This window comes from Diabrotica undecimpunctata, chromosome 3 (genome assembly GCF_040954645.1).
Source record: "Diabrotica undecimpunctata isolate CICGRU chromosome 3, icDiaUnde3, whole genome shotgun sequence".
Classification (NCBI taxonomy): Eukaryota; Metazoa; Arthropoda; class Insecta; order Coleoptera; family Chrysomelidae; genus Diabrotica; species Diabrotica undecimpunctata.
In genome coordinates this window covers 57,924,112-57,949,407 of record NC_092805.1, presented here as the reverse complement: position 1 = coordinate 57,949,407, position 25,296 = coordinate 57,924,112, and the positions used below count along the sequence as shown (strand labels likewise).

The 25,296-nt window shown below is 33.2% G+C and overlaps 1 protein-coding gene across 1 annotated transcript in view; it reads right to left on the bottom strand.

Annotated features, from left to right (window-relative positions):
• Positions 1 to 21,738, bottom strand: part of Rbp6 (RNA-binding protein 6) — a 1,719,762-nt gene extending 1,698,024 nt beyond the window's left edge. The window contains exon 1 of the mRNA XM_072525972.1: positions 21,715 to 21,738. The gene's annotated coding sequence lies outside the window, so the exon portion shown is untranslated. The remainder of the gene's footprint in view (positions 1 to 21,714) is intronic.
• Positions 21,739 to 25,296: the final 3,558 nt, after the last annotated feature.

Here is a 25,296-nt window from a genome sequence, read left to right as displayed (position 1 = left end):
TCATTATTGAAGTGGTATAATCATAACTGCAGACTCTTTACTAAAAACAAACTAACTATATTCTTCTTTCAACTTCTTTGAAATATCTTTTTTGCATTATTAAGGTATTGTAATAATGAATATACAATAATTTTGTTCAAGTACTTGGTTCTCATTTTCTAACAGCGGAAGAGCGTAATGCTAAGCATAATGCATGGAGATCTACAATAATAATAAGAAAAGAAAAAAAAACTACTGCACTCCATACAAAAAAATAATCTAAACTCTCTTCTTATTGGGCAACCAATTTACTCATTCAGTGATGGAAAAAAATATTAACTTTTCTAGACTTTGGTAACATGAGAGGCATTTTCAAGTGACCAATATCAAATCATTAACCCAAATATCTCTTTATCATCTCTTTATCATCAAAATAGTTGAACAAACGGAGCCCATTATGATACGGCGAGGAGTCAGACAGGGTGACACTATATCACCCAAACTATTCAATCAAGCTTTTTTTTTAAGTAACGTACAATTTCCCAGCTCGAAAAAGGGAACCTTAGGTATGCCCTGAGAGGTAACAACCAAGTAAATTATTTATAAATCTAATAAAATAGTGACACCACACAATTGATAGAGATAAAAACATCTGTCCTGCTCTGAAATTTCTAACCATGAAAACGATAACATCAAGTCCTCATATCAAGATATATCAGTGAAAGGCTGCATTGCCAACTTCCAAAAACATTAAAAAAAAATTGTTAAATGGCTTTAAATACGTAACCAATGCAGCATTTTTGAAATCGGTGCGCTTAGCAAAATTTAATACGATATTGTATATTTATATTATTTTATGTCATACTAGTTTATTATTGTGTTTTTATTAACTAACTACGTAATAGTGTACTTTATGCCCGCGTGGGAATAAAGTGTACTTTATGACCTGCATGGGCGTAAAGATACAGACAAAAAGATAACTTATTCGAAATTTGGTAAAAGATCTCAAAAATATCTTGAATTTTCACGGTTTTAGTTTGACAGCATTTCTGTAGCGTAGCAACATAACACGGACGATAAAATGTCTACTAGTAAATATATTGTCAAAATGAAACCGAATTTTCGGATTTTTTAGAACATATTTATTTGTAGATGCAATAACGAACTAGAATGACATAAAATTTTGCCCTCGGGCCAGAGGCCCTCGGGTTTGTAACATCGTCGCCCTCTGGGCATAAACACCTTCTGGCATTTAATACCCTTGGTACATAAATGAACTATTTTTGTACTTTTTATGATAATTAGTAACCGTGAGGGGATGACCCAAATTTAAAAAAATTAATATTTTTTTTGTAAGTAAATTTATATCGATAAAAACATTTTTCAATTTAAAAGGCTTACAAACGCCAACGTTTCCCTGTGATAAACCAAAAATGCCACACAATAATTATATTTTCCGTTGTAACTGTTGTGTAGGATAAAACGTTACCCTAGGAAAACATTTTCTGGCTGGCCTACCAAGCGCATATATTTCAATTTAAACCGTTCGGAGACATATTTCAAATTTGCAGCGAGCACAAGTATTTTATTATTTTATGTCGGGGGTAGTAAATTATTCACGAAAGGTTCTTATGTAACCAACTTTTGATAAAACGTTTTGGGTTTTTTAGATTTAAAACACTTGAGAGACTCGAACCTTACACTCCGGAATCAAAAGATGGCTGCTATAAAAATAATATATTGTTAGTGTTTTCCTACGGAATTTGCAAAGTTTCCGACTGCCACTTCATCAAAACAATTGCTATTATAGTTCAACATTGTTCCACGAGGGATTTATTTTGAATCTGCACATATATTTTCTGCACTATGAGGATGCCACGCGTGTAAGTTGTATAATTGAATGGTGTGCTCGACATATTTACTCTCATATTTTTAAGGATTTTGTTATAGACTTACTTCATTCTTATGATTGTATATACCTACAAGTAAAATTTTTTAGAAAGTACGAAAGAGAGAAAAAAACAGAAAATAGGAAAAGAAATACATATTAGCTGATAATAAAGCAGAAATTGCAGGAAACTTAAATTTATACGCTTCTTGTATCTATAGTGTCAAGCAGACGAATAAAACAATAAATTAGGGAATGAAGTTTATGCATTAAAACCGGAAAGCAAAAAAGAGGACAAAACTAACTCGATACACTACATAAAGAAAACAACACCCTTAAGACTATTGGATGACACCTAAGGACATCATTAAAATGATGGACCAGATAAACTTCGTACAAAAAAAATGGTCATTAAACATTCTTACAAATATCGCATATTACAATGTCCCAAAGTCAAATCACGCCACACTATCCCATGAGAATAAGAATAAAATGAAGAAAATAACTAAATTTTCTGTTTCTTTTATTCTTTGCGGTTTTGTGTCAATATCTTTGCGTCTGTCCATGTCATTCGTCTTCTCTTCAATATCTTTCCAATTACTTCATCCCATGTCTGTCTTCGTCTTCCTTTTTTGTTTTTTAATATTGTTGCTTTCCACACTTTTCTTATTGGTACAGCATCCTTCATTCGGTATAAATGACCCCACCAACTCAGCTGTCTCTGTTCTATAAAGTCCAATGTGGACTGTATTTTCAGTTCGTTCCTTATATCTATATCTGAGTTCCTTATTCCATTTATCTTGGTTAAACCTTTACGGCCTTGCTCTATTGCCGTTCCGTTAGTCTCCGTAATTTGCTGCCAAAAGTGCCAAAACAGGTCTATAAACTGTTTTGAAAACTTTCATTTTTGTATTCCGTGATATTTCTTTTCTGCCTATAAATTTTGTTCACTGTATGATACACTTAATTTCTGTTTCGTCCCCGAGATTTTTAAGTGTTTTCTGTGTGTTTTCTGTGTGTCTTAAAGTGTCTCAATTTTAAATTTTAACTTTATAATTTGGACTTTATAACAATTTGCCACATATTGTAACATAACTTTATCAAAGAAATTTGATAATTACAAGCTGATCTAATTGCACACCCACACAATTTGTACATCTATTCTTATTCATTGTCTCACAACTGTCACCTTCCAAAACAAAAATAAAAATCTCAATAAATAACACACATTTCATAAATATATCTCCAGAATAAATATAAATAACTTTAAAGAACTTAATGGTATAGAACATTACTTTCATCAAACAAACAATTACATTTACCTATCTCTACTTCATTGGATAAAATCTGTCTCCTCAAGAACTTCCCCGTTTACTGTTAAACAATTACAATAGTTGACTTGAGTTCTCCAATCAACAATACAAGATAGTTTGAACCATGTTCTTTCAACCATCAATTAATAGAGTACCGGCATGTAAGTAATGTTTTATTTATTTGTTTATTTATTAATTCATTACAGTTTAATAGACTATTTCACCAATTTGTGGGTCTCTCCTTGTCTGCTTAAACATTTTATTCATTTTTAAAAACCACAGACATGTAATATTGGCATAATTACTGTAATTTATATGATTTATATCACCTATCTTTGTTTTACCTTTATTAGACAACACCCTAATATGGGTTTATTATTTTCAGCATTTAATTAACTTTGTATCGTGACCTGAAGATGCTTTGCATATTGTAGAAAGCGAAACCGGTCGTCTGATAGTTAAATTAAATTGATTGTGAGTAAGTCTAATTTATTATTTCTTTTACCTTTTGAAATGGACTCACACAAGCAACACATTCATGATTTATATTTGGAAGTTTAAGTATAGTACTCAAGTAACTTTATTTTAAAGTTATTTTTTAGTTTTTGCAATTAGCACCAAATTGTCAGCAAATGCTTGCATTCAGTTTATTACTTCTTATTGTGCATGTCTTTATAACTTTGTCCATAAACAATATAAATAGTGTTAAGCTAAGTGTTTTTCCCTGTCTTAAGCCTCCATTTATTGTGAACGTATCTAATGTTGTATTATTACTAATTACGGCATTGTTGATCTCATTGTATATTTTTTTGTATCATTCTTAGTAATTTGTCTATTCCTTTTTCTCTTAGTATTTTCCATAATTTCTTTTTTGTTACTTTGTTGAAGGCTTTTTCTATGTCAAAAAATGTTACGTATATTTTCTTTTTTTCTTGCAGTGTTTTTCGTTTTACCTGGTTTAAAGTAAATATGTGATCCTGTATACTTCTACCACTTTCAAATCCACTTAGTCCTTCGTCTAATGTCATTGTTCTTAATTATTTGTTTATTTTTCCAAGAGTTTTATACATATAGAAGCAACGTCAATCCTCTGTAGTTATTACATTCTCTCCTATCTCCTTTTTTGTATATGGGTAATATTAGTGAGACTTTTCAATCTTTCGGTATATCTTTTTTTTACATGTTATTCAGTATTTTTAGTAATATTTGTTAATTTTTTCCCATGTTTTTTATAATTTCTGTTGTTACTGCGTCTACTCCAAGATCTTCCCCTTACTTTAACCTTTCTATTGCTTCAACTAGTTCTTCCTTGTTTATTGACTTTTCTGTGTTATCTTCAAATATATTATTTTGATTATTATTTATGTCGTTTGGGTTTATATCCGTTAGCAGTTCTTCGAAATGTTGTTTCCATCTTTCAACTATTTCTTTTGTTTCTATTACTAATTCTCTATTTTCATTTTGATATTTTATGTTTTCTTTTGTATTCTTATCGTTTTCAGGGTTCTGTAGTTCTTGGTTACTTTTGCTATCTTCTTCCATTTTATCTCCGAATTTTTCCCAATTGTCTCCCTTTGCTGCTGTTACTAATATATTTAGTGTTTTATTTTTATTTTTATAGTTACTGCAATTCTCGTTTCAGTTGTCTTTCAGATGTTATTTCCGTACATTGTTCTTCACTTTTACTTGCTTTTCTATTTCTTCGAAACACAACGCTGTCTGTTTCTTTAAGTATTTTTTTACTTGTCTGGCATACTTCGTTAACTGAATCCAGTAGTAGGTCCATGTAGTTGTTTTATAGATTGTTTATATCAATATTGTCGTACGTTTTTTTATTGTTCTAAGTATTTCGCTTAAATTGTTTTTTTCGAATATTTTTGGCATTTTTTTATTTCTTAGCTTATACGTTTTTATCGTTTATTTTTTATTAGTTTTTACTTTTCTGTACTAAGCTTTATCTTCTTTTTTATTTCAACGCTAATTAAGGAAATTAGGTCCTCACCAGGACAAGTCAAGGTTATCGAAGCATCCTAAACAAAGTCACCGTCAATGCCAGAGCCACTAAGCTACGTGTCATCAACCCTCAAAAGTTCTACGGCCACGTGTTCCATGTGGATAGATCCAGAAGTCGTATCTGAAACAGCTACAAAAGAAATTATCATGAATCAAATTTCATATTAAAAAAATACCAAATTGAAAGTCACTATGAACGCCGCCACAAGCGACAAGAAAAAGAAAATAATATTATGAACACCAGAGATGAATTCTTTAATTCCAGACAGCAGAAAATGCAACCATACCGGACAATTAGATAAGGCGAAAAGCTCGGGTTCATTCAAAAAAATATTCCTATGAGATTTTTTTTGCATAATTATTTTCTTTAGAGACCCCAAAATAAGGTTCAAGAGGTCGCCCAGGGGAAAGGGTTTTTTTTTATTTTAAAAATAATCTTTTTCGGCATAGCCAATTTTTTTTAATCTTTTTACTAAGTCTCTTGTAGTTTTTTTGTAAACGTGATTGTTTTCGAGTTATAAATAATTTAAAACTGACAAAAACGCAAAATTACGATTTTCATGGTTCAAACATAAGTAAAAAGATTATTTTTGAATTCATTAAAAACCTGAATTTAGGTTCAAACCTTGTTCTATCATTTCCCGATAAGTATTTTGGGCCTATATCATTTTAAAAAATTGTGTTTTAATCGTTAATGAAGCTTATGACAAGACGGGCGCTTTAGCTGCGGCTTGTATAAGAGAGAAATAAGATCTAAGTACAAATTTTTGCTGGTTTAAATTTTCATTGTACAAATGAACGCGCCCACTCTGTCACACGCGATTCATTATAAACTAAAAAACAATGGTTTAATAGTTATTTATGCACCAAGGGTTTTATTAAGATGATTACGTCTCGAAAGTCAAGGGATGGAAGTTGCTTGATCAGCGTAATCATACGGTAACACCAGTACTCTTTGGGCGAAATCACCTTAATAAAACCCTTGGTCCATAAAAACTATTGTTTATTGTGTATTGTGTAACCATTGTTTTTTGATTGATAATAAAGCGCGTATGGCAGGACGGACGCTCATTTGTACAATGAGAATTTAAACCAGCAAAAATGTCTCCCCTAGATCTTGTTTCTCTCTCTTATACACGCCGCAGCTCGAGCGCTCGTCCTGTCATAAGTGCTTCATTACCGAAATAATCCCAAAATACTTATCCGGAAATGAAAGAACAAGGTTTAAACTTGGATTTAGGTCCTTGGTAACTTTTTTACTTGTGTTTTTGAGCTTTGAGTATCGTAATTTTGCGTTTTTCTCAGTTTTAAATTCGAATCTCTCAGTCGAAAACGATCAAGTTTACAAAAAACTCGCAGGAGAACCATTTTGTTCAGAATGATCCAAAAATTAAAAAAAAATTGTCAGGACCGAAAAAATTGGTTGTGACAATTTGTCTTTTCGCCTGAGCGACCTCTTCAACCTTATTAGAGGGTATCCCATGAAAGTGACTATGCAAAATAATCTAATGGGATAATTTTTCCGAACGAATTTGAGCTTTTTGTCTTGTCTAAATTCTACAACCTCAAATAAAGATCACAAGGAGATAAAGAAACCAATAGAAAAAAAGAAAAAAATCAGCGTCAAAAACATGAAATCAATATTTAGAAGTAGAGGTGAGTCACAGTATTCTACTTATTTCTTCCTCGTATATGTCTAAAACTGAGAAAAATGAGTATTTCAATGACTTTCAAAACTAACATATTTTTTTAGCATATTTGTAACTAATTATATGTAGTCGGTTTTCAAATTATTAGATTTTCTTAATCTAAAAAGATAAATTAGCTCTTATCTTAAATGTGTAAAATATTAAAGCTGTTTTAGTCAATTAGGTAATAAATTCGTTTAGAGTTATGTTATCATCTTTGTATTTATTTAAACCGTTGAATTTTTAAACGCTTAATCCTGTAAGATACACATTTAAAACGATTTTACCCTTAATTGATGATCTTTCCTGTCTTAATTCTTACCTTTAGGCTTAGATTAATTCACGTGAAATCGAAAAACCCAATTAAATACTCCTTCCCTAACCTCTATAAATAAATTAATTAATCATCGGGTTTCCGGCTGTCTCGAACGAATACACGCACCCAAAAATTAGTTGGAAGTCTTTTTTTGTATAAAACTGCAATATATCAGCCTATTCTTATCGGGACTATCGGCCACAATAGGAAGGGTGTTGTGGCCTTCTATTGTTTGAAACCCTCCCTCCTTAATGAAACCCTATTTTTAGAGCCTTTGACTTTACTGTCTACTTTTCGCGAACGTATTATAAATTGAATGGATCCTCTCTAGAGTATTTTTCACAGGGGTTGAGCTTTTTAAGGGTCTCTGATTAATTTTGATGTTAAAACCTGGTAAACAGTTCCAAAAATGGACGTATAATAGCAAAAAAAAACTTAAATTCAGGCTTTTATTTTGTAGTAAGTTGTTATAAACTGAAAAGATAGTAGGGTAAAAAACATGTGAACTTAGATTGAAATCAAAGCACGTGGTGTTCGTGTGTATTAAGGTATAAAAAACGCTTATTAAAAGCTTAAAAATTTTTATTTTAAAGAAGATCTTTTCGGAATTAAATCATTCCATCATCAGTTTAATAAAAAGTTGTTAAAAACATTGTATGGCCACATAAAAACATTGGAAGGACGTATTAAACATCCGTATTAAAAAATAATCCTCATGATATTTACCAAGGTAAATGCAATAGACTGTTAACTTGTTGATTATTAAAAACTGAAAATGGGGGCATCTTACATGACCCCCTGTAGCTGGTGAGGTTTTATCGACTTACATTACCTCTGATCTGTTCTGGAGTCTTGGGCTAACTGACTCAGTTTTATGTTTTCGTCTTACGTCCATGAGGTCCATGATCTCTTGCGTTATCCATTCTTGTTTTTTGTTGTGTTTTATGAACCCGATGTCTTCTTCTTGTATCTTTGTTATTTTTGTTTTTAGAGCAGTACATGTTACTTCAATGTCTGTCTGTATCAAGTTTTCAATCGTTTTTATTTCTTCCTCAAGCTTGATACTTATTTCTTTTTTCTGTTCAGGGTTCTTCAGTTGTGAGATGTCTATTTTTCTTGTCACTGTTTTCTTTTTGACTTTGAGAAATCTTTTTAATCTAAAATCCATTATAACTGGATTGTGATCGCTATGTATATCAGCTCCAGGGTATGTTTTCGTAGATTGTATGTACTTCTTAAAGGTGTTATTGAGCAAAATGAAGTCAATTTGATTTCTAACAATTCTGTCTTCTCTGTCTGCAGGTGATTTCCATGTGTATAGCCTTCTGGGATGTTGTTTGAAGAAGGTATTGGCAATTAACAGATTGTTTTCTAAGCAGAATTGTACAAGTCTATCTCCTCTATTATTTCTGGTACCTAGACCGTATGCTCCTATGTGGTCTTCTTCAGCACCACGACCAATTTTAGCGTTAAAGTCACCCATGATCATCGTTATCTCACGTCTTTTTGTCAGTCTCATTATTTCGTCTATGTTGTTATAAAATTTTTCGATTTCTTCGTCTGACTTGTCACTTGTTGGAGCATAGACCTAAATAATATTTAGTTTTCTGGGAGTTGTTTGTAATTTCAACATTGCTACTCTATCATTTAGAGGGATGAAGTCTATGACTGATTGAGCAATTTTGTTCGACACTAATATAGCAGTTCCATATTGATGTTCTGGGTCGGTTCCACCTGAATAGTATATGTATCCATGTTTTGTTTTTTGTATTCCTGATCCAGACCATCTTACTTCACTCATCCCCAAGATGTCTATTTTCAGTCGTACCATCTCGGCTTCAGTGTTTGCCAGTTTCCCGAACATAAATAAGCTGCATACGTTCCAGGTGGCAATGCGTACTATTTGGTCGTATTATTGTATTCTCTGTGCACTTTCTTGGGTAGTTGACGGGGGCATTCTTCGCACCCTCTCCCCATTTAAGGGGTGCCCCGGACTGAGGGCCATTTTCTTTTTCTCGTCTGCCATTTAGATTTGTGGAAAATATAATGGGGTGGTTTTCCCGTTGCCTTCCCCATCGCAGTACCACAACCATTTAAACTGCTCCAGTCATGCTTGTGGTAATCCAGTTTCAAGCCGGTCCAGGATCATTTCCTCTACGCCTTCTTGATTTGCCTGCTCTGCAGTAGGCAAATCAAGAAGAGATCGGATACCAAATGAGAGAATACGAGAAATGATGGGAGTCAAACATACAATAGTTGATGACATAAAAACAAAACAGTTAATATGGTACGGCCATGTACAGAGAATGCCAGATGACAGGATTCTAAAACAGATTTTGACGTGGACACCACAAGGAAGAAGAAAAAGAGGAAGGCCGAGAAGAAGCTGGAGAGAGGGAATTAAAAAAGCACTAGAGGAAAGAGAAATCCCTCCAGGCCTATGGTTAAATAGAGAAGAATGGCGGTTAGGAGTCGGAAGGCGTCGGAGAACGCTGTGAACCGATAGTAGTAGTAGTAGTAGGTAAGTTAAAATCTAATTATAAAATTATTTTATAGATACTTAATTGTTAGTTTTTACATGTATGTACAAAAACATAAAAAATATTAGATACTTTATATAGTTTCATACAAAAAACCATGTGTTATTTTAAACGAACGTGGTGACTCAAAGGGTATTTAATTTTCAGATTTCATTCTTCGAACATATGTCTAGAAAGCCACTAACTGGAGATGGACTCCTTGATATTATCAATAATATCAGATATCAAGATTATGAGCGATGATGAGAAAAATGATGAATTACAGAAGTCACAGGATACCTCAGATGTTGATAATTCTGATTTAGAAGGTAAGCAATATTGATCAAGTAATACCATGTTAGAAAATATAAATAAATTTTAGATAATGATGAAAGATCCCAAGAACACAAATTTGACACCGAAGATCAAAATAAAGTAGGTGAAGACAAAAAACATTGTAGAAGCCCTTATATATGCAGAGATACCAAAAAAAAAGTTGGACGTCCATCAACCACTAATGGATCTTGTACACCACCAATCACCAAAAATAAAGATGGAGCAAAGGCTATTAAGAGAAGTTCGTATATGTGCCCATATTTAAACAAAGAAAGCAAAGTGCAAGGTGTAAAAATGGAACCAGCCTGAAAAAAATACACGTTAGTTGTAGTAAATACAAAATTCATTTATGTATTGTCCGTGAACGCAATTGCTTCCTTGATTTTAATTCAAAATAAATATTTTTTTTACGATTTTTTTGTGTAGTTTTTTACATGCGCGACCGTTGAGTCACCATAGTCGTTTTAACGACCATTCATTTTTTCGGTAAAAATTGGTTCTATGAGCAAAATTTTTTGTTTATAAATCTTTAAAAAAAATCATATACCTCAACCTCCAAGCTTACAATTTTTATCTTTACGAACAAAAACTCATGACTGAAAGGGTTAAGGATGCAAAAAGAAAACGAGCTGTTAACTATAGTAAATACAGCCAAAATCGAATACCTCGATCACATCATGAGGAACAGCGAAAGATATAGGTTGCTGCAATTAATTCTACAAGGAAAATTAAAAGAAAAACTAGCACCAGGAAGGCGAAGGATTTCCTGGCTAAAAAAATCTACGTACGTAGTTTAACACCATAACCATAAACCTTTTCAGAGCAGCAGTTTGCAAAATACAGATTGTCATGATGGTCGCCAACATCCGAAACGGATAGGCAATACAAGAAGAAGATGCTACAAACTACTTCCAATTAAAAAAACAACAACAATTTTTGTTGATTAAAACCGACTTTTATAAATTTAAATTTATGAATTTAGTTTTTGAAATAGTGAAATCGCTTCGATTTTAAACCCTTTATCTTTGGCGCACAATGGGCGGCTTATTTTTAAAGAAATCGTTTTAAATTTTTTTTCTAAACATGAATTTTTATTGTTTCAAATAGTTGTTTTTAAACTGCACATTGTTTATAAACAAAGCCCGGTGAATTTCTAAAAAAAAGGGTTAAATCGGGTAATGGTGGGACATTATGTTTTTTTTGAGTATGTGTAAAAATATCAACATAACGAATACAACAAAAAATAGCTTGCTATATGTTATTACGTCAAAGTGATTTTAATTGTTTACAATCTTAAAATCACAGTACTTCTGCAAACCAATTTTACAATATTTTGTTTCAATTTTTTAATCTGTACATAATTTAATTTGATAAAATAAGCATTTTTTTTCTAGTCTGGTGGTTTTTCAATAGTTTCAAATCAAATCAAATTGCAATGTTACATTGTTTATATATCGTTTATCAGTAAAAAATGACGTTTATTCTTTTGCATAGAGTTTCGTTCGAGCATTCGAACTGTAAGCATGCTATCAGTTATAGCAATTAGCAATAATCGATTTTGAATATTAACAAGTTATAATTTTTACCCAATTATGGTATGTTTTCTAATCAAATAATTATTTAGTGATAAAGTGAGTGTAATTTCCTTGTATATTTCCAAGAGTAATACCACTAGTGATTCAATTTTCGCAATAAGTCTGTCGATTTACTTCTAAACTAAACTGAGTTGCTTGAAAACACCACGAGTCCGTAGGACGAGTGGTGTTTTCTTTAAGAAACTCAGTTGAGTTTAGAAATAAAAGACAGACTTATAAGCTAAATTAAATCACGAGTGGTATTTTATTAGACTATTTCATGAACAAAGTGATAGGTCAAAAATTCAGTAGAATGAGAGGAAGGAATTTAATAATAATACATTTGATCTAGGTATTTTGCAGTAGTGTTCCATATGGTTTTAATAACATTCTCCTTGTAATCACTACCATCAATTTTTCGAATGTTAAAGGCCCAGTCTTTTAGAATGAATGCTAGTCTTTCGTTGTTATTTTCTGCATCTAATTTGTAGTTGCGATCCACACAGAACATCATAAATTTTCTCCATATATAAGATTTAGATTTTCTTGTGTTATTCAGTATATTTTCTTCAATGTTTTGGTTTATAACTTCGTTTGAAGTACCACCGAATCGACTCATTTTGACGTACAGCTACAATAGTTTTTTTGGCAAACGTCAAACTTTGCTTTGCGATCGGTATCCATGGTTACGTCGTTGAAAACACGAAGCTGATAGATCAATCAGAATTGAAAGACAGTTGGTGTTTTCGCGATAACACAAGCTGTCTTTGGTTTGTGATTGGTCAGATTATGTGAAAATTTTAAGATGAGTGAAATAGTCAACTAAAGTAAGATACACAATATTTTATACAATCTACTAAAAAAAAAGAAAATAAAAACAAACAAATTTACTATTGTGTAATATCTTTATGCATCTTATCAGTTCGATCTGCTTCAATGCTGGTCCGACCTGAGAGGGTATACATCTTCTTCTTCAAGTGCCATCTCCGCGGCGGAGGTCGGCAATCATCATAGCTATTCGAACTTTTGAGACGGCTGCTCTGAAAAGGTTATTTGATGTACATCCGTACCACTCTCTCAGGTTGCGCAGCCATGACATTCTACGCCTCCCTATGCTTCTCTTTCCTTGGATCTTTCCCTGCATGATCAGTTGGAGGAAGGTGTATTTCTCTCCACGTGTAATATGTCCGAGATATTCCAATTTTTTTTTTATTGAATTGAATTGAAGGGTATACATAGTTATTGGAAAATAACGAAACTACATAATATTTGTTCTATTAATACTGACACCAACTCTAACAATCAACAACATAGTTACTCAAGACCTCTTAGCCAACCGAAATTCCCATCTAAAATCAAGCTATAGTTTTCAACTCGCTTAATGGAATACAACTATGGGAATATCTTACATCCATCTAAACTAAAATCAGTCCAAAAAAATATAATTTTCTCGTTTAGGATATCTAACAATAGAATATGTGTTTACCTATCCAGTGTGGCACAGATCGATGAATTCATGAACATTGATAATGGAATAATTAAAGTACATACAGAACAAATTCAAGCTCGCAGATTTTTTACTCCAAGCCAACGCTTATATTATCTAATGTATACACATCTATTTCATATAATGTATAGAACAAGAACTCATATAATAAGGCTATAACTTAGTATCTTCTTTAAATTTTCTTATAATTAAGGCAACAAACCCTTTGTACAATCACATTCTTATTTTTTGATGATACATTTATATCTCACCTCCCAACAATACACTCCCAGACTCTATAGTATTATCTCATGATAACATATCATATCGTATTTTTCTGTCTTATGAAAGCCAGCTGTGTTTAAAATGTAATTAAACAGGCTATTTCTCAAACAATTGTTAACTACAGTAAGTCAAGAGTCTGCAAACAATGTGCTACCACTCAAAATGAAATCCCTGCCACGTCAGCTCTACGAATAAATGACAAATCTTTATTTTCTTAACCTCTAACCCATAAAAAAGCACCAAATACACAATATATTAATAATAATATGAATAAACAACTATCCACAGACATTTTTTCACCTATCCCAGTAATATACTCCCATAAAAAATCTACATAAAACAAGTTCCAACGCAGTATTGCAGACCTCGTCCTCGTCCACATAAACTTAAGTTACATTTTCAGTACTAACTACTCAAAGAAAGAAGAAAACAAAAATTATTACTGAAGAAGAATCATGCCTGGCCAAAATACATGAGCCAAAATCTAATGAAATATTGCCGTTACTGGAAACAACTAGAAGAATATTCGAAGAAGAATCGTTTAAACTCAGTTTTGACCAAATCGGGCAAAAGCTAGCCCGACTAAGCTAAATATTTCAACTCTAAATAGTTCTACCCCAGCAAGTAAAGTGTGGCAAAATATAAGGAAAAATATCTGGGAAACAATGTTCAAATAAAATACCCTTCCTAGCCGAGAGAGTATGTTAACTAACTTTGTGACACTAATATGGCTATTAAAAAAAGTGGTTATTAAAATAGAGGTGAAAATTAAGAGACGATTGTCTTTTCTAATGTTACATCATAAAAACAAAAAAGAAAAAAATATTGTTAATAAAAATAAAAACATTTTTGGGGTGAACCACCCTTACACCTTAGGGTATAAAAATAAAATGCAACCTACTCTCAGACCTACTGAATACACATACAAAATTTCATAACAATCGGTCCAGCCGTTTCGGAGGAGTATGACGACTATGAATAGGAGTTTTAGTTCATTTATCATTATTTATAACGTTATTATTATTCATATTATTTATTTATATTTATAGTTGTTCGTTTTAGAAAAAACGAGTATATTGGATGAGAAAATGCAAATCTAGAGCAAGACAGATTAAATATTTTTCTAAAGCGTAAGCACTGGTTATATCTACTCCGACTGTGACGTCAACTAAGACTGCATCGGAAGACTGAATCTTCAATAAAATGCAACGCTTGAATTAAAATGGGTAATGCCATTTGAATTACGACGAATTTCAATCATATGTGTATAAAGACCGTTGAGAACGGTACAGCTAACTCTCTTTTACTTTTTCTTATATGTACAGGACCGAACTAAATTGGGATAAAAACCATAAAATTGTTTATAAAGTTAACCAAAGTCTGGTTGATGTCTTCACATTACAAAATAGATTATATTAGTTTTCATTGAAACTATTAAAGAATAATGTAAATTAAAAAATTATACCAGAAAAGAATTTAGATTTTTTATATAAACAGTAAATATTTAAAACTGCGATAAAGTGAAGTTATGCAGTAAAAATGATTTCACCATTATTTTCCCCCGTAACAAAGAGTTAATTAAGTTCAATATATTATGACGTGTCAAAAATGAGAAATAAACGTGGTTTCAAATAAAATAGTGTACATATAGTTCATCAATTATGGCAGAATTGTACTCGTATCGTTTACCGGTTTCCACTTTTATAACTTTGGGTTTAAGATGAGTTTAAATAAATTTTTAACCTTGTTAATCCCATCAGACCTCAAACCAGATAGACTGATAATATCAAGCGAATGGCGTGGCACGAATGGATGCAAAAAATAACAAACAGAAATAAACGGACACACCTAAGGCAGGCTTATATGAGACGATGGATGGAATAGCTATTGATGATGAGTCCCATCACTCCAAAAGAACAAACGTACAAACAGAGTTTGGGCAAATTATGTATAGATTAATGAAAGAATATGTGGGAACAACTTAAGAGAATATGGTTCAGCTAACATCCTCAGAAATAACAATGCAATAGTTGCATATTACCATAATAAAACAAGAATTCCTTCCTAATTTAGGAAGTAAGTCCAGCCATAAAAGCCGTCATCATTCTCGGACGAAACTAAACACTTAGATTTTCATCTTTCTGCCTGAAGTTAGCAGTTATCGTTTAATCTCTGAAAATGCTAACAAAAATGAACACGTTCTATGCTCAAAGGTACAAAATCTTCAAACAAAACAAGTTCAACAAAGGATCCCAAAACGTTACAGAGTATTATGTCAATGCAGATAAACTTACATTTATTAAGAGAGGAATTATAAAACAAAATTGAAGAACGAACTTACGTAGTAGAAATAACAGTAAACAACTTCCAAACTTATGTAGTACACACTATATTTAAATTAAAAAACATTATATGTATATATGAAGGTATTTCTCGCCTTCCTATATACAGTTTTCATAACGCTTTAAGTTTAAATACTGTAAATAAAAAGTCACGAGGAAAATAAAATTCCTGTAGTTGGCTGGATACCATGAACTGGGAGTTGCCATCTAGAACCTATTCAGACAAGGCCTGGGGACCAGCAACAACCCCTATTGGGATACGTTGCAATAATGTAACACACAACAAATTTTGTAACTTTTTATGGGTTTTTACCCAGATATTTAGTGGCTTGATTATGTATATCTGGTAATATTACACTGGCGATGGACTTTTTAGTCCGAAAACGTTTTGTGATGCAGTACGAAAGGGTATTTTTAATTATATACCTTTTATAAAAAATGTTTAAATAAAACTTTTGCAAATAGAAATGACGAAAGACTTTTAAATGATGAGTACAAGCATTTAAAAGACGATGTAAATAATTCAGCATCCATCGCATCTAGTTGAAAATGAAGGTACGATAAAAACCCGTACTTAACTAGGCCTAAAAGGATCGTCAAACCCACTGAGAGACTCAATTATATTTAATTGTTGTTTTATATTGTAGAACTATAATTTGGTTTGAAATTTATACCAGGAACCAGATATCGTAAAGTATATTAAGATAGGATGTCTGAGATGGATAGGGCATGTAATGCGGATGAAACAAAATGAGCCAGCTAAAAAAACGCTCTTTGATAGATTCATTGGTCAAAGAAGAGGAGGAAGACCCAGAAAAAGGTTCCTTGATAATATGGATGACGACATGAGAAATATGGAAATACGTGCTTGACGTAGGAAGGCAATGGATAAGGACGACTGGAGAGAAATTATTGAGGAGGCTAGGACCCAAGCAGGGTTTTAATCCAGAATGATGATGATGATGATAATTTGCTAGGCATAATATGATGTATACTTTATAATATCGTCCTATCTTAATATACTTAATGTACTTCTAGAACTTTGTTTAATGAATAACCTCCGAATTAACAACACACTTTGACCACCCAATACAACATAAGATCACCTGGTCAGATACAAGAGGACGTAACTCTATGATTGACTACATTATAACAAACAGACAAACAGACAAATACAAATAAAAAATAGAAGAAAAGTTAAACATAGAAAGTCTAGAAGAAGAAGGGACACAAAACTTGTATAGAAACAGACTAACAGAAAAGCTAAACAGCCATAACCTAGAGACTAAAAAGAATATAGAATAAACCTGGAAAATTATTAAAAAATATATTCAACAAGCAGCGAAAGAAGCTTTAGTTAAAAGAAAAGTTAACAGAAATAAACGGGAATACAAAACACCATGGTACGACGAAAGGGTAAAAGTACTAGCAAATGAAAAGAAACAAGCTTTCCTAACATACAAAGGAGTGAAGACACCGGAGGCACGAGAAGACTACGTGAGAATCAGGAATAGAGTAAACCAAGAAATAGATAACATCAAAAAAGAACACTGGGAGAAATTTACCAAAGATATAGAATACGACCTCTATGGATCCCAGAAAAAGGTGTGGAAGATGATAAGGAGACAAAAAACAGAAATGAATGAATTTGTACGCATAGATAACATTACGGAGGAACAATGGACTGAGCATTTCACGAAATTATATGGAGAAGGAGAAGAAGAGAACAGAGAAATAATCATTAACGAAACTCACGATAAAGTACTAATATCAGAAGAAGAGATACAAGAACGAATAAAAAAATTAAAAAACAGAAAAGCACCTGGTCCTGATAAGATAAACAATGAACTGCTAAAATATGGAGGAGGAACACTACGCAAATGGATCCTAAAATTATTCGTCGATATAATAAATACCGGAGTTTTACCAGCCACCATTTTGGAAGGAAAGTCTCCTGCTACCGATACTTAAAAAGGAAGACTCGAGAAATCCTGAAAATTATAGAGGCATTAGTCTGATGAATAGTACATTAAAATTGTTATCGGCAGTCATAAAAGATAAAATCGAGGAAAAAGCGAACATGGCAGATGAACAACAAGGCTTCCGGAAGAACCGCAGCACAATAGACGCAATTTTTATTATCAGATAAATAATAGAGAAGTCTATTGAATATGGAAAACCAGCATACATGTGCTTTGTAGATTTAAAAAGTGCTTTTGACAGGGTGAAGCGAAATGACATCTTAAATTTATTACAAGCTTAACAAATAGACCATCAGATAATAAGGACAATTAATAAAATTAACAAAACAACAAGACCAGAGTTATAATGCCAACAGGGGAAACAGAATGCATATAACTAAAAGGAGGAATCCGCCAAGGACACTCGCTTAGCCCATTGTTATTCAATATGGTGATGAATCAAATAATTCACGAAGCAAGAAAACGACACGGATACCACATGGGAGCGCATAAAATCACGATACTATGTTATGCCGATGATGCAGTACTAATTGCTGATAACGAATATAACCTACAAAGGCAGCTCCACACCTTCAATATCACAGCAAACAAGCTTAATATGAGATTATCAGTAGAAAAAACTAAATGTATAGTGATCAGTAAAGAGCCGCATAGATGCAAACTAGAAATAGACGGCAAAATTGTAGAACAAGTAATGAAATTCAATTACCTAGGAGTAGAGATCACTAGTGACAGGGATATAAGAACAGAGACCACAAGGCAAGCATCAAAAGCGGCAAGAGTAAGTGGTTGCCTCTGAGAAACCATATGGAGAAACAAATATCTGACCACGGAAAGCAAAATGAAAGTATACAAGACAACAGTAAAGGCCAATCCTAACATATGCAGCGGAGACAAGGACCGATACAAGAAAGACGAAACAACAAATCAACAATATCAAAATAAAAGTATTAAGATCAATAGCGGGCATATCTATAAGAGACAGACAAACCAACAGAAGTATACGCGAACAATTCAAAATTCAAAATTAACAGGTGGATAAAAACAAGAAAAAAACTGGAACGAACATGTAAACCGAATGAGACCAGATAGATTAGCGAACATCTGTAAAAACAACAAGCCGTATAGTAGAAGACCTGTTGGAAGGTCGCCAAAAAGGTGGAAAGATAATGTACAGTCAACAACGACTGAAACAGAATAAGAGGCAGACAAACAGGAGTAATCCTAGTCGCGCGAAGAAGAAGAAGAAAAAGACTTTTTAATATATATATATATATATATATATATATATATATATATATATATACATATATATATATATATATATATATATATACATATATATATATATATATATATATATATATATATATATATATATATATATATATATATATATATATATATATATATAGTGGCTGTCTTATTACAGTGTGTACAATGAAACAATTCTTCGGCAAATGCGGTCCTGGGAACTCCTACTAGATTATACTTCCGATTTCAATTCGATTCCATATTCGAAATTTTTGAAAGCAATTACAAAGAGGCTCATTCTCATGCCGACTACGACACCTTTTTGCCAGAAAATGGCCGCGGAAAATGCGTGCAGGTTGCTTGTTATCGAGATTTGAATAAAACTCGGCTTTTCTTTTCTTTAAGTCGGATTTCAAGTGTTCCTTGCGAAATTAAAAAAAATAAAAGTACCCATTCGAGGAATTTTTATGTATTCTTTTTTGCTTTTAAAGGTGCCTATTCAATTGAGAGGAATGTAATTTCCGAACTACTTTAGCGACACATTTAGATTATGCAGATAAGGTTTTTGGGACACATACAAATTCTCGGTGGAAGTTCTTATAATAGACGTGTTGAAAAAAGAATAAAGTCTACTCAGAAAAGACTTTATATTGGAAGTGAGTAATTTGAAAAATAATCCAAATTTCTAAACTAGTTATATTGTAATCAATCTGTTTGAATAGTCCTACATAAACCTAGATCAAACTTTAACCAGTTAATAAAAAAAATTAAAATACTTAGTAAAATACGAGTATAAAAATGCTATGAATACTGGGGTGACTATTAATAAATAATGATATATGACATAACTTTTGTAAAATTAGTTAATATCTTTAAAAAACAATTTCGAAGAAAATAAGATAGTCTAAAATTTTTTAGATACTTTTTGTTACTTTTATAACATATAGAGGGAACCTATTTGTCAGAAATATAATAAAACTCACAAATAAAGTCATTTAAAGTTAAATCTAGGCTTGTCTTAAGTTTACCTGTGTGTTTCTTTTTTTTTAAGATGTTCAAGACCTCTTAAGTATATGAAAACCGTACAAAATGAGTTGACATAAGAAACTAACTATTCTAAACCGGAAATGATAGTCATTTCATTGATGTTTGTAATGAAGCAGTGACTACCTATGAATGCATCTAGTAAATAAACAGACTTGAATCTTGAATCCAATAATAAGAACACACTGAAAAAATTTATTACAAAATGGATAAGGTAGAAGATGAAATAAATTTAGAAGGGATACACAAACATTTTCATGTTCATCTGGCTAGAAGGATGTTAATGGAGTGGTTATTAAATTAAAAACTATATGAAGGTTTTGACCTCATGTTAATCACCTACGATTTCTAAAGTAAATTAAAAACAACAACAATGAACAAAAATAAAAAATGAACCTAAAACTAGAAAGATGTCATGAGAAAAATAGTCACGGTCCAAACGTAACTAGAGAGGACGTAAGAATCCTCTTGGGGGCAAAGTTAAAGAAAAAGACAACGAAGGGGGTGATAAAATATATACAAAAAAACGTTTGATCCTATTAAAACAAATACCGGGCTGTGCCAAGGAGACCCTCTCTCCTGCATACTGTTCTGTCTCTGGAAAAATAATACGTATGCCACAAATCATAACCATTGGTTCAATTTATAATAAATCAGTGCAAATCCTTGCCTATGCTGATGATATCAATATTATTGGGACAACGAAAAACGCTGTACGAGAGGCGTATGTAGCAATAAAAGAATCGGCGACAAAATGGGTTTATTAATAAACACCAACAAAACGAAGAATATGATAATTAGCACACAACCACAAATACTACGACTACTTGTTATAGACAACGACATCATCGAAGCAGTGAAAGAATTTGTATACCTGGAAGCGCTCCTTAACACTGAAAATAATACTACCGCAGAGGTAAACTGCAGAATTTTCACGGCCAACAGATGCTATTTTGGGCCTAGTCCTAACATATGGTTCAGAGACCTGGACTCTAACAAAAAGTAATGAAAACATGTTAGGATGTTTCGAAAGAGCAGTACTAAGGCGAATATATGGAGCAGTGAATGACAATGGAGTGTGGAGAAGATGATACAACATTAAACTTTATAGAATATACCAGAAACCAAATATCGTAAAACATATTAAGATAAGACGTCTGAGGTGGATGGGGCATGTAATGCAGATGGAACAAAATGACCCAGCTAGAAAAACGCTACTTGATAGACCCATTGGTCAGAGAAGAAGAGGAAGACCCAGAACAAGGTTCCTTGATAACATCGATGAAGACACGAGAAATATAGGAATACGTGCTTGGCAAAGGAATGCGATGGATAGGGACGACTGGAGAGAAATTATTGAGGAGGCTAGGACCAACGCAGGGCTGTAAAGCCAAAATGATGATGATACAACAAAATACCTCTTTAAAAATTAGAATATCTTTTAGCGACATTGTTTATCAATAATATATTATTTGAGCAAAAACACGGGTCTGGAATAATTTAATGAAATAAGTGATAACGTGCTCATTAAAAAATTTTTTTTGGTTAAGGTTTCTTATCACTCTTACTTCTCTACCTTTATATAAATATTCTAGACAAATTATTAGTATTAACATAAGTTGTCTTACATTTATTAAGTAACTATCTACATGTAATATATGTATTAACGTATGAGGCAAAAATATTAAAAATTACCTGATAATATAAAAGTGTTAATGCCGGATTACACAAATTCTATTAACTGCGGTATACGACATTGCAAACCACACTCAATCGCGATAAATTAATCACTGTATCACTGTAAAGCAGTCGAGCACTGGCGACAAAGGGAAATAACTGGTATGCTAGTTTTTGCTAGATAAAATAAAAAGGAACAAAAAAGTTACCACCAAAACATGTTCGAAAATGATGATTTTTATTTGTACACGTATGATCCAAAATATTGCATCGATGGTTTTTGACCAAATAAAAGTTTTTATTATTATTTCGTAAAACTTTTTGGAGATTAGAATTTTGAACAGTGGTTTATTTGATAAAATTAACCAGGGAGCGGTAGCGCTAAATTGTTTTGTATTCGGTGGAGTGTTAAAATTTATCTACCATACCAAGTTATAATTTTTATTTGCGTTGTGTATTTTTTATGGTTTACACAAAACGCGTTTTGTCTATTATTATATATGCATATATTTCCTAAAAACGCCAAACTAATACAAATTAAAAGAAGATTACAAGAAATGAAAAACAACAAGAAATGAAAAACAATAAGTCCCTCGGAGGCGATGAAATAGTGGCAGATGCCTTGAAAGTGGCTGGAAAAAGATTATGGCACGTCCTTGCCAAACTATTCACTAGATGTTTGCAGAAAGCAATAACACCAACCCAGTGGTACAACGCAGAAATTATCATACTTCATAAAAAAGGGGATGCTACCGACCTCAGGAATTACAAGCCCATAAGTCTACTTTCACATATTTATAAACTATTTACAAAAATAATTACGAAACGACTAGAAAATAAATTGGAATTTTATCAGCCCATAGAAAAGGCGGGTTTTAGAAAAGGCTATGGAACAAACGATCACCTACTGGTAATAAAATTCTTATAGAAAAATGCACTGTTTATAATAAACAACTAGCTTTAATATTTGTCGACTATGAAAAGGCATTCGGCACCGTAAATCAACAAAAAATGTTGGAAGCCTTGACAGAATGCCGAATTGACTATCGGTATATAAATATAATTAAACACATATACCAAAACGCAACAGCCAGTGTTAGAGAGGATGATCGTCAAACCCATAAATTCCCGATACAACGTGGAGTACGCCAGGGGGATACCATATCGCCGAAACTGTTCACATAAACATAAACGGAGAAAAGCTTAGCCATCTAAGGTTTGCATATGATATTGTACTTATAGCTGATAGGATAGATGAGGCCAAAGAACTTTTAAATCAGCGCTCTACCTTTCCTTGCTAGAAGGGGGATTGAAAATAAATATATCTAAAACCCAGATGATGACAAATCTTATAGTCAGCGAAGATATATGCGTAGGAACAAGATCCATAGACCAGGTAATGGCCTATAAATACCTAGGTCATGAGATTCGCATAGGAAAAGATAACCAAACCGTTGAGCTTCTCCGTCGTATAAGACTGACTTGGGCAGCAGCCTTCGGCAAGCTGAACCATATTTTCAAATCGTCAGATATACCAATATGCCTTAAAAGAAAAACGTTTAATCAGTGTGTTTTGCCAGTGTTAACTTACGGTGCGTAAACGTTGACCATGACAAGGAGAACAGTTCAAAAGATCCGTGTGTGTCAAAGGGCGATAGAGCGTGCTATGTTGGGCGTTTCACTACGAGACAAGATCCCAAATCGCCAGCTACGACAAAGAACAGGAGTGGCTGATGCAGTAGAGAGAGTAGCAACACTGAAATGGAACTGGGCAGGTCACGTGGCTAGAATGACAGATAATAGATGGACAAAACGGATACTAGAATGAAGACCAAGAGATGATGCCCACCGAAGCAGAGGTCGCCCACCAACACGTTGGACTGACGATCTAAAACGTTGTCCTAGGAATTGGATGCAGGAGGCGCAAGATCGAAATAGATGGAAAATTATGAGGGAGATCTATGTCCAGCAGTAGATAGGCGAAAATTGAATGATGAATAAAAATTTAATTAAGGTTTACATAATAAAATCCGTGTGGATGTTGTCTGTCGCCCATCGGACGCGTCCCCAGGTGGTGGATAGGGGAACGCCCTAACCAGTCCTAGGACTGGCGGGTAGGTGGGAAATAAAATACCACCCGTGAACCAAAACAGACTGGCATGGCAACCCAACAGAGTCCCTGGCCCTCCAGGTTGGGGGTTAGGCTAGAGGCTAACAACCTCTTCCTGTAAAAATCATATGTTACGGAACCTCAAGGACTATTAGCCGGACGGAACTTACGACGACGACACTGCAAACGAAAAATGGAATTAAGATTAGGAACATGGAACACCCGAACCCTGTACCGAGCTGGAGCACTCGCATCTCTACTAGACATAGTGAACATGTACAGAGTAGATGTTTTGGCACTGCAGGAAATGCGATGGACGGGAACAGGCATTCTTGATAAGAGAACCCACTCCATATATTACAGCTGCAATGAAAACCAACACATAGATGGAGTGGGATTTATAGTAAACCAAAGAACAAAAGGCCTAGTTATTGATTTTAAAGCCTACAGTCAAAGAATGTGCTATTTACGCTTAAAAGGTAAATTCTTTAATTACAGTTTAATTAATGCACATGCCCCGACCGACGACAAACTAGAAGACATTAAAGAACAGTTTTTCGAAGACCTAGAACAAGCCTACAGAAGATGCCCCAAAAATGACATTAAAATAGTGCTAGGTGACATGAATGCAAGAATAGGACGAGAGCATGTTTTTATGCCGACTATAGGAAGGCATAGCCTACACAACATCAGTAGCGATAATGGATTACGACTGATAAACTTAGCAGCAGCACTGAACATGACCGTCGCTAGCACCTATTTTGAACACAAGAATATACACAAGGTAACCTGGACCTCCCCTGATTTAAGAACAACTAGTCAGATTGATCACATCTTAATAGATTCAAGACACGGAACGGACATAATAAACTGCAGAAGTTATAGAGGCGCAAACATAGACTCAGAACATTGTTTAGTGATCTCAACACTAAGGGCTAGAATTTCAAACTCCAACAAAGAAAAAGAAATAAATAGAAAGAAATGGAATGTACAGAAGCTGAGAGATGCAACTGTTGCAAAACAGTACTGGGAAAATGTTACCAATAGGTTAAGGAATCAAAGTCTAGGCGAAGAAGACCAGAGAGATATAGACTCATTCTGGAACAGGATAAGGGAAGATATTGAGTCAGCAGCACAAGATGAAATAGGAACAGAAACTTGTACCCGAAAAAATCACTGGTTTGACGATGAATGCAAAGACGCAACACAGAAAAAAAATGAAGCCTATGCAAAAATGCTTACCCGCCGAACTAGAACAAGTATAGAGAATTACCAGACAAAGAGAAGAGAAGAAAAGAAAATACACAGAATGAAGAAACGAAACCACTTAAAAAAGGAACTTCAATATATAGAAAACCTCAACAGAGAGAAAGAATTCAGAACATTCTATAAGAAAGTTAACATCAACAGAAAAGAATTTAAGGCAAACACAAATCAATGTAGAAGTTTAAATGGCGATCTCTTAACAACAAGAACAGACGTACTAAACC